Genomic DNA, 14,290 nt, shown 5'->3' on the forward strand with positions numbered 1-14,290 from the left:
AAAAAACTCTTGGCAATAGTGTTAAATGTAACAGTGTTATAATTTAGTATTAAATTTAATATCATATTAAAGAATAATCTCTATGAGATTATACAATTTATTGCAAAAATTCCTGTCAGTTCTTGTTTACTGATAAATTTAATAGCTATGAAAAAATGTTGCAAGCTTATTATAAGTGTTCTTTTAAATTATTGAAAGCTGAAATAAATGATTTAATATTTGTGAAATGATAATAGATTTAAGGTATGGAAAAGATATTTGAATATTGGAAAATATAAGAATTTAAAAATTTTGATGGTTAATTTTTCTAGTGGATAAAATTCAAATGAATGTTCTACATGATTGATAGAATCTGTAGTCGAAGCTCCTGTACATATTGCTGCAGATTTCCCCAATTCTGCACTTTGCAAATAATGATAATTTATGAATAGTTATGTAAATAATATGTACAACAAATAAAATATTGTGTGTAATTTTTAGTAATTAAAGCTTTTATGGGGATTAATAGTAAAATTAGTCATTGAATTTTCAATGTATGCTCAACTGGATTTCAGAAATTTTTAAAAAAGGATATGGTATATTAGAAATTATGACCATTACATTTAGAATAGTGTACTGAGTATTGTTTAGAACGTTTGATATGGCTGAACATAATAAAAGCTGTTTATGTGGTGTATTATAGCCCCCTTTTCTGAAATGGTGTAATGTATGTAAAAAAGGTTTTTAGATGTGCTAAATGTTACTGGCTCTTTAGCCATAACGTAGGCTTTCATGTGACAACAGTAAACAATAATGCATTGGCAAGCACTGAATTATGTGCAAGTGTAGAATTTAAATTACAAATATTTTAAATCATGTACAAGGTATGTAATGAAGCTATTTGATAAGTAATGTACTTTATTTCTTGCAGTATTTTATGTATTATAATCGAAATATACTGAGTGTTTCGAATTTGACCATCAAATTCAGAGGGATAATAGTGGGTATAAAAAGTATGAAAAATTACCATATAACATTGGGTCACAAACCACATTTAGTGGGTCAAAATTTCAAAAATAGAATATCGAGAGGACAGCCTGACAAAGAGAGTGGCCAACACTTCATTAGTGGGCATCGCAGAATTCTCGGGTGTTGAACTTCATTCAGAAGCAGCATGTCAGATTTCACGAATGAAGAATATTTGGATATACATCTGATTTACAGCCAAGCAGGTGGCAATGGACTCCTAGCATAGAGGATGTACCAAGAGTAATATCTAAGGAGGTGTTATCTGCACCTTACCACTTTTACAAATCAATCGATGGCTGTGGAAGATGGAATCCTTCCAAATAACAACACATAATGCAGGGCTAGAGCACAGTGTACTCATACCTGAAACAGAAAACCGAGTATTTTAACAGTGTGCTGTTTCCCCTGTAACCAGTATATGATCTGTTGCAGCTAAACTGGATGTTTGTCATAAAATGACTTGGAAGGTTCTATTTTCCTTACTCTTACTTACTCGCGTAATTACTTTTATGTGCGAAAAACATGCACCCCTTCCACATGCAGGTCAAACTCCTAGGCAATGCTGACAACTCCCCTTAGTGTTCATATGTTGATGCCACACAGAATGATTCAAAGTTTCCCACCACTTTTATTCTTAGATGAAGCCTACTTTACAAGAGAAGTCATGATCAACAAGCACAATGCTCATATGTGATCATCCAAAAATACCCACAGCACTGTCTTGTTGAAAGTGCAGCACAAGTTCGGTATTACATCTGGGCAGGGATTCTCGGAGATTATCTGTTGGGACCATACCTTTTCCCCAAATGCCTCAGTGGTGTAAATTACGTTGTTTTCCTACAGCGCATCTTCTCAGATTTGATGCAGGGAATACCAGCCACTGTGCACCAAAATATATGGTTTGTGCATGATGGTGCATGAGCACATTTTTGCAATTTTGATGCATAACCACCTCAATGCTACATATGCCAAGGAGTGGACTGGTCATGGCTGGCCTGTTGCTTGGGCTCCATGGTTCTCAGACCTCAATCCCTTGGATTTTTTCTTCTGAGGCCACCTGAAATTGATTGTTTATCAGATGCTTGTGGATACACTAGAGTATCTGACAGCATGGATCGTCGTCACTAAGGCAGACATCGCCAGCACACCGGATATGTTTGAACACATCCAGCAATCCTTTGTCTGTTGGTGTCGGCTGTACAATAACCTTAGCTGCCACAATTTTGAACAGTTTGTATAAAATTATCTCATCATCTCCTTTCTGATTTTGAACTGTGATGCACTGTAATCCTACTTTACATGGAAAAAAAAATGTTTTCTTCCTTGTTATTAACCCATTTTCTTCCATTTGACATCACACCATTCATAACTATTTTTGCAATTTTCTCCCATTAAATGTGGTTTGCAACCCCATGTTCTATGTCAGTTTTTCTTATTCTTTGTGCCTAATATCACCGCTCTGAATTTGTCGGTCAAATTCGGAAACACCCTGTATAAGTGCTTTTGCAAAGCATATATTAAATTTTCTCAAATATTGTAAAACTAAAAAATTTACAGTGCAAAATTTACAATGTTGCCCAATACATTTTTTCAAAAATTTAATGCTTCTTTTAGAAGTTTTTCATATTTCTTTCAAATTAATCATATTTATATTGTGTAAGTTCGAATTTGTCTTTCTGTAAGTACTTTGAATATTTACCTGTTTTCTCACTTTAGACTAAATCTTCATCACTGCTTAACTTTTTAATATTGGGGACATGATAACTTGTATTATCACATATTTCTTTACTCTAAGAAAATTTTAATAGGGTAAGAAAGAAATATCAGTTTTGCAGAATTTAACATCTAAATAACTTCTGATAGTAAGAAAGGCAATACTTTGGAGAAAAATTCCTGTCTGCTTGCATAAGCCTTTGGTGTCTTTCATTACAATAAAAAGGAAGTTTCATTTAAGTATTTATCTGTAGTGTTCCCTTCCTGTTCACTGTACATATTCAGTTGCAAGGCTTACTTACTTAATTATATTGTATATAATATAATAAAAACAGAAAAGTTTTTGTTTCATATTATAACAAATATTATTCACATTACAGTAAGTGGTTCCTCTTTTTATATGTATATTTTCAATCTGCATAAATCTGATATATCAACTCAAATGGTATATGAAAATATAAAAACATAATTTTGTACTTTTTTAACTGTTGGTGCACAGAATTTTAAGGTAGTTTCTTTATTTTTGCTGCTACATACAATTTTAAGGTAGTTTATTATTTCCCATGAACTGCTTTTGTCAGATTTGTTTTTCTGGGTTCAATTTGCATTTTAAGCAAACAGTTTCAGAAATTAATATGTGGTCTCTTACATGTGTCAATTAACCTTCTTCATGAAATTGTTAATCGCTTTTATACTGGTTTTTCAAGGATTTATATCTTGAAAATAAATTCTGCTATTTTATGCATTATTATGCTGTTGTGTGGTGCTTCAGTTGGAAGTTACCAGAGCATGATTAATCATCAATATATACAAATAGAAAGGACTCCAGTACCTTCAGCTGGCTACAAATAGAAAAGACACTACTTTCTCATATATTCACTCTATCATTAAAAGGCTATTTTTTTAGAGTTTGAAGAGATTAAAATTAACTTTTATCCAAAAGAAAAGTACTTTGTGTAAATTATTTTACTCATATTAATGTAAGTAAATCACTGAGTAACAGTTCATGCTTCAAAAACTTATTTCACAATTTCATATCATTCAAAATAATTAAAAGTAATTTTTTTAAAAACTACTTTTAACAAAATGTTATTTAAAGTAAGTTATGTGCTGCAATTTCATTTAAAAATACAATTTAAAATCAGTTATTTACATGGATGACTCGTATGTGTATAAATAGAACCTTAAATCTATTATTGCAAACTTATTATAGTAGTATAGACATGCATAAGCATGGCAGATGACAAGTTAATATATTTCTTACATTCCTGTGAAACATTCCTGCTGGCTAACATCTTCTCATGAGAACTATAAAGTACCTATACCTTCCTTTTCACTGTATTATGAATTCAGCAGCTGCATTGAATGACAGCTTTTCAGATAACATGTTAATATGTTTTTTGTTATGAAATATGCTTGCAATGTTATAAAAGATTATAGTAAGCCTCCCTGCCACTTCTTTCCAGTTAAGTGCATCTAGTCATTTAACAGATATTTTTTTTTTAATCTTATGAAGTAGATTAAAATTAAATTTTGTTGCATTGAGATTTGAGCAAAGTAAGATGTTTTTCTAATCTGTTAAAAATAAAAAAATACACTAGTTAAGTAAACTTTGTATTTAAATATCCTTAAATCTGTTTCCTTTCTTAACTATTAAAAAACATTGACATTTTTCTGGGTGAGATTGTTATATTTTTATATTCTTTATAATTACATATATTGGTGGATTTCCATTGAACTCCTGGTTACCTGTACTAATTAATGCATGGATAACTGGAAATGATTTGATATCATATAATTTTTTATAAGACCATTTTTGTACTATGCATGATAGTACAAAAACGGTGTTATAAAGTTATAGTTAATCCATAGGTGCTGTATAATAGGACGTCTTCTAATGTGTTACAGTAATGATATATGCTTAAATATGGAACCTATCAAAATAATAATTATGAAATTTACATATACTTTCCGTTTTTCTTCTAGAAAATGTTTCTTTTTTGAGAGTAATATTAATATGTCATACAGTGTGGCAGAAATTCTGCAAAATTAAGATGTCATTAAATCCTGTTTATGTACAAATAAATTCTAACAGTACATCTGTACATAAATGGCCACACTTTGTATTTGGTCTTCATTTTCATAATTTTTCCTAGCTTTACCATAGGCTGTTCTTCAGTTTTCTCCATCAAGAACGTTTTGCTGTCATAAAATACTATAGCCTTCAGCATTTTGACTTTCTGCAGCTGCAATATCTATCTTCTCTCTCCCATTTAAATTTTATTTTTTAAACCTTTGAACATCAAAATTAATTTTAGCAAGGTCGGGTACTATTACTTCATCATTGGCTGAATTTTTCTACTTTACATTATCAAAGTTCAATTTTTTACAATGATGAATTAGTACTAAAATGTTAACTATATTCCAGGCCTTATTCTGCCCATTGGTGGTGAGTGGATAAGACAATTGAACACTGGTAGCTCAACCAGGGCTCGAATCTTGGCGAACAGCTGGTTTCATGGGAGTTTTCATGGTTTTCCTTTTGAGTAGCACAAATATAGACCACTCTTCTTTAAAAAGTCCTCCATGAAGGTAGCCTGAGTTAGCTTTTGAATGCTTTGCCAGAATCAGTTTCACCAGACTTTACATAATTCGTTTTGTCAGTTATTGTGTGTTCTTTCTGAAAAAGGAACAAATTTTCATTTTCAAATATCAATTTGGAAATATATTTGGAGGACGATGAATGCACAACACCCACATGGATAACTTGCAGCTCACTGTATTGCTATAACTAGTATTTGCTTGGTCATCTAATACAGTAACTCTTTCTAAGGTAATGTGTGATAAATTAAATAATGAATGTAAGAATCATTTGTGGGAAAAAAGAATTTAAAAAATAAATCAAGAATTTTCTGATGGTTTTAAGTCTGAGTGAGTCATAAGTATTTGAAATTTGAATAATAGTTTTTGTATTGATATACAATGAAAACAGTCTTCTGTAGTTGGTATGGAGTCAACCATTCTGCCATGCCTAAAAGCTGGGCAAATATTAGAGAGTCTGTAATAATCTACAAGTATTAGTTTTAGTGATTAATGAATTGTTTGAATTCAACAATAAAGTAACTGAAGCATACTGTTTGCTTCTTGGCCAAAAATTAAGTTTATTAATTTAAAATATTTTGAAGCAGTATTTATTCCATTACTGACATAAATTTTGAAAGCAAATATCAAATCTTAGTCTCTAACTTAAATCAGATCGTTGAATCTTTTCTTAGAGACCTAACAGCAACATGAAAATATAAGTATTGATGAGTTTTATCTTTGCAGTTATTTACCTGCTAATTTCAAAATAAAAATTACCTTAGATAAAATCAAATTGTAAGATTAACAAAATAAAAATTTGTTAAATTTTAAACTTTATTTACAAAATATTTGCCAAAATATACATGAATAATATTAATAATGGCATTATAATAATAATGTCAAAATATGCATAAACAATAATAACATAAGTAAAAATTCAAATTTATACACATTTTCTGTCCCGAATCTAAAAATGTGAAAGAAATTTATGTTGGTTACACTTTGTAATTCAAACAAATTCACAGCTAAATATTAAATTTTTGTTATGACATTTATTTCAAATAATTCTAATGTATTAAGTAAACTGCTAAAAATACTCAATCTTAAACTAAAAATAAGCAAACTGAAAAAACTTCCCAGGTAGGACAAAATTTGAGAACAATTAATAACAGTTGACTGTCTTTTATTTATTAAAATTTCTTACTACATATTTCAACTACAACTCCTTATGCTTTTTTGATTTTGATAAATTTCATAATCTTCGAGAAAAATTACTAGAAATTATTCTTCATCACCAATTTAGATTCTGATCTGTCATTTGGGCTCATTTCTTAGACTTACTGGTTCTCAGCTGTGGGAAGCAAAACTGTTCACATATTAATTGTACTCGCAAATAAAGCGATTATTCTTATTGCAAAAATTCTTAACTGAGGATACTTATCTTACAACATTTATGAATAAAATTAAGTCAAATCTGCATCTTTGAATCTGAATATTTGTATGACAATGTAAATTAATTAGCTCTATTTATAAGTTTTCTATGGGCTACTCACATTCATTTTTAGCTTTGAAAACGATGTAAAATTCAGTTCCAATTCGTTAAAATCTTGAGACTTTTTCTTCAGATTTCTGCTGCGATAATTAATATCATATTAATGTTAACTGATTTATGGGAATGCATTCGTGGGCTGTGTAAAATTGCTTCGGGGGCCCTTAGTGTAAGACCACTGGTTTATGGTACAGCTAAAATTTAGCATGAAACTGATTGCTTCTGGAAAGAACTGATAGTTAGTTTATAATTAATTTAGATCGGCCGAAACTTAAGGAACGATTTTTCCGTGACTATTAATTGGCCTACGGTTCTAACATTTCTTTCTACAAAATCAGCTATCAAACATAAATGTGCCATTTATCACCTAAGGGCTTCTTAAGTAATCAGCTAAAATGGAAGCCAGCTCTGGTTAATTGAACACAGTATGATTTCGAGGTTTTTCGAGTTTTCTTTCGAGGAAAAATGTTATTGTTCGAAATTTTTTAATTTCATTTTGTTTCATCAAACAAAAACAAAAAAAAATTGTATTAAAAAAGTAAAATAATTCGTCATTTTAACTATCTAGGGGGACAAATATGCCAGAATACAGACATCATGGAAATCATGTGTAAGGTTTCTTAATTTAGTAAATCCCATTTAATCAGAATATATGTATGTGATTTTTTTAATTTATATACATATATTCTGATTATATGGGAATGAATCTGATCTATTTCAGATTTAAAGAAGATCTGAAACTGTTGAATAACTATATTGTGAATATGTATTATATTTCATATAATTAAATTTGAATATCAGATAGACTTCTTCTGTCTTGTGGCTTAACAATTAAGTAGGCTTCATGTCATTATTGTACTCGACAGTGGAACCATTTCGAGCCTCTTGATCTTTTCTAAGATATGAATTAAAGCATTTCCAAAAACTAGTTCTATAAGTCTGTAAATATTCCTTCCCTTTCTGTTCTTTCGTTTTCACAAATTTTCAGATCTTTAGTAATTATTTTAATAAACCTCATAATAAGTTGTTGAAGTTGAAATGGCCAATTTTAAAGTTTTGCTTCTGGTGTTTTGTATTGAAGATTCAGTATGCCATATTTGCAAATTTCATATGTCATGTAAATGTAGAACCGCAGTTGAGTATCAGTAATTGTCATCCGCTTACTGACAGTAGAGAAAATTCGAAGACCGAAGTCAGTCACAAAATCAACTCAGATGAACGCGATTTTCATGCACGGTTAATTTGGTTGGTTAAATGATTACGCCAAAGAGTTCGAGAATTGTCTACCTTAGGAAAGATGTCTTCGTGAAGAACTTTGCCGAGGAAAACCGGCAATTATTCACGTTATACATGGGAAAGGAAATGTGAAACAACAAAAGGCCCGACTGTTTGCCTTGAACTGCGCCCGGGATGAACTACAAGTATTTAGAGGTCTTTTTCTCTCACCCACTAGTGGGCCTTCATGTATTTGTTTTAAGTGGACATTTAGTGAGGCAATGAAAAACACGGAAATGGTATTTGAGATGGGTATTGTATAGGTATATTGGAAATAGACCATATGGCAATTGCTAGCAGAAGTCCTAATCAGGTGATAGTTTTAACAGTAACGTGATACTTCTGGTCACCAGTTTTTCTTCGATTAATCCATTTCAGTCTTGGGACAATATCAAGTCACATTTCATGCAGAAATATACAGAAGAGAATTAGTGAATGTCCAGTTTTTAACTGGCTCGTGAATCTAGTCGCTACTTGTAAAATAAAGGATACTTGATCAGTAGATGTTCCGTGAACCAAAGTGAAGAATGAAAGAGACGTTTGTTTTCAAGTACCTTCGGTTTGTTACAAGCAAAAGTAGAGATGAATTCTGGAACTTATTGTAGGTACTGATGATAAGTAGTTTCTGTGGGTATTCGCAGGTAATGAACCCAATAGTTGCATGCCTGTCAACCACTGGACACCTGAACAAAACAAGGCATGTACGCAAAGGAAGTAGTAATTTCTATGAAGTTATATATGCAGAATCGCCCATCATTCTTTGTTCACATTTGGCCATACTGTAATAAAAGGATACTACTGTAAAACTGTGCATAAAACAGCATTCGTCAATAAACGTAGCATTCTCTTGCTTTAATGTTGCCCGGTCACGTCTATCATGACATGCGTGCAAACAATTTTTCAGTTACAATATAATAAATAGCATTCAACAATAAATATTTTGTTTCTCGGCACATAGAATGTTTTCTATTGGAAAGAAGCTTAAATGACGATTCAATCTGCTTGTTTGTTTAGTTGGACAGGCCAAAAGATCTCGAAGGCTGTCTTTCTGAGAGAAGCGATACTTTTGCACTGGACTTTCCAGGCGAAACTGGATCTTATTTATTTACGTTACACATGGGAGAAAACCTCATGCAGCCAACTCATTATTAAAGATTCGAGCCCAGGTCGAAATGTTCGATAATCTTCAACCATCTTATGTGCTACTCTACTGCTGGGCCAACAATGATTCAGATTTTATCATATTATTGAAAGCATAGATCCTGTACAAATTCCCGAAACTTTTCAAAGTTGAACAGAACACATTATAGTAACTATTATAACACATTGTAACTTATTTCGATAGGAACAATGTGGATTAATCAGATACATATACCGCTTCTTTCGTACTTTTCCAGGCCGTTAAAGCTATAACAACGTGATAAACTGCTGCATTTAATATTTACTTGTTATAACTGGATAATTGATTGTAATAAGTTCTTCAAGTAAGGCGTCTAAATCGTTCTCACATCATCATAAATAACGGAAATGGAGTGGTACGAAATTAAGATTTCCTTTTTTCAGTTTTCCTGCCCTCCCACTTGTTATTGTTACTATAGTCATGAGAGACGGATTAACGTTCAGAAATACTTTCCAGGACCTATTAGATATTTTCAGTGCTACTGAAATGATAATTGGTTAGGGCAAAGCACAGGAGGACTGTCTGCCGAAGAAAAAAGGTGACTTTTTGGAGAACTTTCTAGGACAAAATCGCTGATATTTACTCTTATTTGAAATGTTCCAGTTTTAAAGAAGAAGTCATATGATTAGCAGATTTGTACCGTAAATAGTAGAAGGTTGTTCTAGTTGTTCAACGATAGTTTCTATATTTTGGATTGTCTAGAAAAGTGTTTTCCTTGATTTCCAGTAAAAATGACAAATTTGCTAAAGAGATAAATCTAAAATTTCGTTTTGGGGGGAAAACGAAAAAGCGTCTTAACTCTGTCTCTTCATTTTCTGAATATAAATTACAAGAGATTTATATTCCAATGAAACTTGAATACAAAGCCTTTTAACTGTCATTCTTGTAACTAATACGTTACCAAAGAAAAGTGATAGGTTTTCTCCCCTTCATCAACATGATGAAGACTAACGAGAATATTTTATTGTATAAGAAACATAATCTAGGCTGAAAATTGTGTCCAAAAACTACAAATAAGCGTATGCGAATTCTTAGATTTTATGCTAAAAATAGCAGTTAAATGTCTGTGCTTCATAATCAACGATTTTAGTAGAAATTATTAGTCAGTTCATAATTTCTTCATGAAATTTGTGTTTATGTCATGTATTAGAAAAAATTTTACACAAATTTTAATTTATAAGAATTACTGTTGCTTGTTATTCCTTTCGGAAGATGAGAAACTCCTTTACTAAGGTTTTACAGGTCTATCCATTAACTCTCGTCTAAAATTTTTTATGGATGGTTTTCCCGGTTGTAAGCTGAATATGAGCTTATTTTCATAAGAAATTATTTTATATAAGCATCCTTCCTTTAAGCAAATAGCTCCCGTGTCTTATGTCATCACCGATTAAATAAACAAGCCGGCTGAATTAGACCAATTCACGTAGTTTTGAATGTTTTCCATATTTCATTTTTTGTTCACCGTTGGATATTCACAATCATTATTTGTGGTTTTATAGCTAAACACAATTGCTATATGAAAGTTTCTAGAAAACGCCAGACTTAGTATTTAGCTTAATTAAAGAGTCAGTAATAAAAAAATAATGTAATGACACAAAATCCTATTGAAAAATAAATTCAGAGCTCTTACTGCCTTAGTCAGGCCCACCAGCGGCCGAGCGGCAAAGTAGCCGAACACTTGGTGATTTGACCTAGCTTCGATTCCAAGCGAACGGCTGGTTGCATGGGCGTATTCGTCGTTCTCCGTATGTATTACATGGATACGAGCCCGTTTCTCTTAGAAAGTCCTTCACGAAAGCATCCCTTCCCTTAGATAGCTTTCTCATGGTTTACCGTAATCAAATAACATTAACATGACCTCGGTGTTCAACCACTGCCGTTACCTACTTGTAAACTAGTGAATTTGATTAAAAGAAAAAAGAGCGGATTCCCTCCCCCTTTTGTCAGTCCACTACTAACCAAATGGATGAGTCCGCTGAAAACTGATAGTTCGACTTAAGTTCCAGTCCTGGCCAAACGGGCTATCTGCATGAGTATTTTAGTAGTTTTCCTCATGTGTAACGGGAATAAAAAGTGTACCTCTTCTGAAGAAGAAAGCTGTTGGGTGCTTTACCATACTATTGATGAGTAGCTTCATTACCTGCCAGAAAGTATTGCTTAGCTGTAAACTCCTAAGCTATATAATGCTGTTATTATAGTTGGCTGTGAAATGTTTCCCAGAACAGTGCTTTTGTTTCTGTTAGACATTTGTTAGCATTCCAGAATATCGCTTTTATTTGAGTATTATAGAGGTAGTGATGTTTTAATTTAGTTTTCATAATAGATTTTTTAAAGTAGATCAATTTTTGTTCCATACAGACATAAGTTTTCTATATTTATATAACTCATTTGTAAATGTAATTAAACTAAGTTGCGAAAATGTTTTGTGTAAATTTCGTGATTCTGCGAAAATCTTTTGCTAAATTAGCAAGCAATTTTTAATTTGTTACTACGTGCTCTTTAAGGATGAAAAGAAAAGTATTTAAAGATTAATAGATATTTTCATTCAGCATTCACTTACTTGTTTCACTAATAAATACAAACAAATTTATGATTGCTAAATTATTTGTAATAAAATTCAGTAAATATTCTTAATGAAACTTACTACTTCTTGGTAAGAACAAAATTTGTTTTCAAACTAAAATATGACTCTGATGCAGCTTTTATCATAATTACTTTCTGCAGCATAATGGCTAACGCCACCTCTCAGTTTATATTTTTTGCTTAATAAGAACTTTTTTTCCACTACTCTGTATACAAACTGCGGATTAAATAAGTGTTTTACCATATATTGGTAGATCATGGTAAAACACGTAGAAGATCTTAATCATCGGTTCAAGGCTTTCTATCATTCTTTTGAAATACATTTCCTTTTCTTTGTATTAAAATTTTCCTTTCCCTTCCCGGAGGAGAGATCAAATTTAAGATAACTTTCATGATCAAACTCAGTTTTTGCATTAGTTAACTATGGATCTCTTCTAACTTGTAGTAAGTCATTTTCTTTCATCTGATTAATTTCTGCTGAGGTGGATCATTTTAGAGAATCCTGGAACTCAAGACTGCTTCAGGTTTCGCCGCCAAATATGATGTTCTTTATTTTCCATGAAATAAGGGATTTTTTTTTTTTCTTTGAATTTAGTAGCGAATATAATTAAAAGGTTTTTATAAATTTTCGTTAAAAATTTACCATAAAGTTTGTATTTCTGCTCTTGCCTATAAAACTCTGCGATAACTATTAACATTAGCTTTTCAATATGTGTAATGTGTTTGGCGTTTCGAATTTTATATTGCTGGAAAGAGAAGTAAAACAAACATTCATGCATTACTATCTGATTATCTTCCATTAATACAGTGTTTTAATTTTCTCTTTCTTTGAATTAAAGAGAAAAATTTTTTCCTAGTAATTATGGCGTGTTTATAAGCTATATGAAATATATTTATTACGAAACATTATGAACATCAGGCAGTATGATCCAACAGTACATATTAGCAAGTATAACTGTTGTGAATTTCAAGCTTACTTCGCATGAATTTTCTGACTATATAAGTACACTGCTGGCCATTGAAACTGCTACACCATGAAGAAAAGCGCTCAACAAACCACAATGTAAGGTAGAAATTTCCAAAATATGCAAATGATTAGCATTTCATAAGTATGCGCACATTACAAACGAGCAATAACACCTCGAAGGAATACAAAAAGTCGGATTGAAATGCTGAATTTTTTGCTCGGAAGCCTCGTTTACTCGTTGGTTTTTGTGTTGGGAGGTCGTGTTCTTCGTCTCGTAAGAAGGAACTTATACCAGTACATCTCAAGATTCGATCAAGGAAGAATCAGAGCGTACTAGAACTGCGGATTTTCGTACCTCACTATTGCTCGTCTCCTGTGTTGTTGAGATCCAATGAGTTTTATAAGAATTTGCTGTCTATGATTTTAAGAGGGTCACCATAACAATGTTCGGAATCTCAACATCTCCCACTCACCAGTGTCTGAGGTTGCAGACATCTTGTTCGCATCATAGTGCTACATCACATACCCTGGGTTAGAAAAAAGTGGATGCTTTCAAGTTGTCAAACATCTGCAATGCCTCGGATTGTCAGCAAGGCGACAATTATTTCGCTTTCCTTGACGCTTCGTACAAAAATGCATCTGAAATAATAGTTTCAGTGATGCACAGAGATGTCCTTTCTTGCGAATCCTGAATTTGCTTACAGCAGCATGATAACTAACTTATTTGTAGAAGCACTGAGGAAAACAAACATTAGAAGCTTGTTTTCTTGATCTTCAAACCAGCATAGCACCTGGATTGATGGTGTAGGGTATACATTGGATATACATTCGATCACCCATGCCCATTATTGAGATTGTAACTCTCATGGTTGTACCGTTATTTTCAAGGCCTCTATCTCCCTACTTTTCACTAGGACATGTTGCCTTTGCTGTTCTATGTTTCCTTAATGCACTGGGTGTATGACACCTTTTTTGATTAGTGCGTTCTCCAGATTTCTTGCCACATGAAAACATCAGCGGTTGCAGAGAGAGTGCCCGTCAGCCAATGCCACAGATGAAATCTGGCATAGAACTGAAGACACATAGACCGCAATACTCCGTAACTGCCTTGCTGTATAAGTGTTGCTATTGTTGCCAGAGACGGGTGCGTGCGGTATGGATTTCTGCATGTTCGCTATCTGAACATAAACTAATATTTTATTCATTTCATCCTTCCGTTATAATGTATATTTTAAATAAATATGATTCTGTTAACTGTTAACTTCATGGGGTAGCAATTTTAACGACCAGCAGTGTATGTGGCATGTCTTAGGCTATGACTTAATCTTATTTAGTACGTAACACTTCATGCATGTTCATTTTGCTTATTATATAGGTTCTTTTTTTAATGCTTTAAAATTTGCTTTAACTAGCCTAAAAGCAGACCTAGAAA

General features: G+C 32.3%; 1 protein-coding gene across 1 annotated transcript in view; it reads left to right on the top strand.

The window, feature by feature from the left end:
* The window catches only part of LOC118181527 (uncharacterized), a 218,835-nt gene that overhangs the window by 131,551 nt on the left and 72,994 nt on the right, over nt 1–14,290 (top strand). The window lies entirely within an intron of this gene.

This window comes from Stegodyphus dumicola, chromosome X2 (genome assembly GCF_044657685.1).
Source record: "Stegodyphus dumicola isolate Sdum_Otavi_A_Nest chromosome X2, ASM4465768v1".
Lineage (NCBI taxonomy): Eukaryota > Metazoa > Arthropoda > Arachnida > Araneae > Eresidae > Stegodyphus > Stegodyphus dumicola.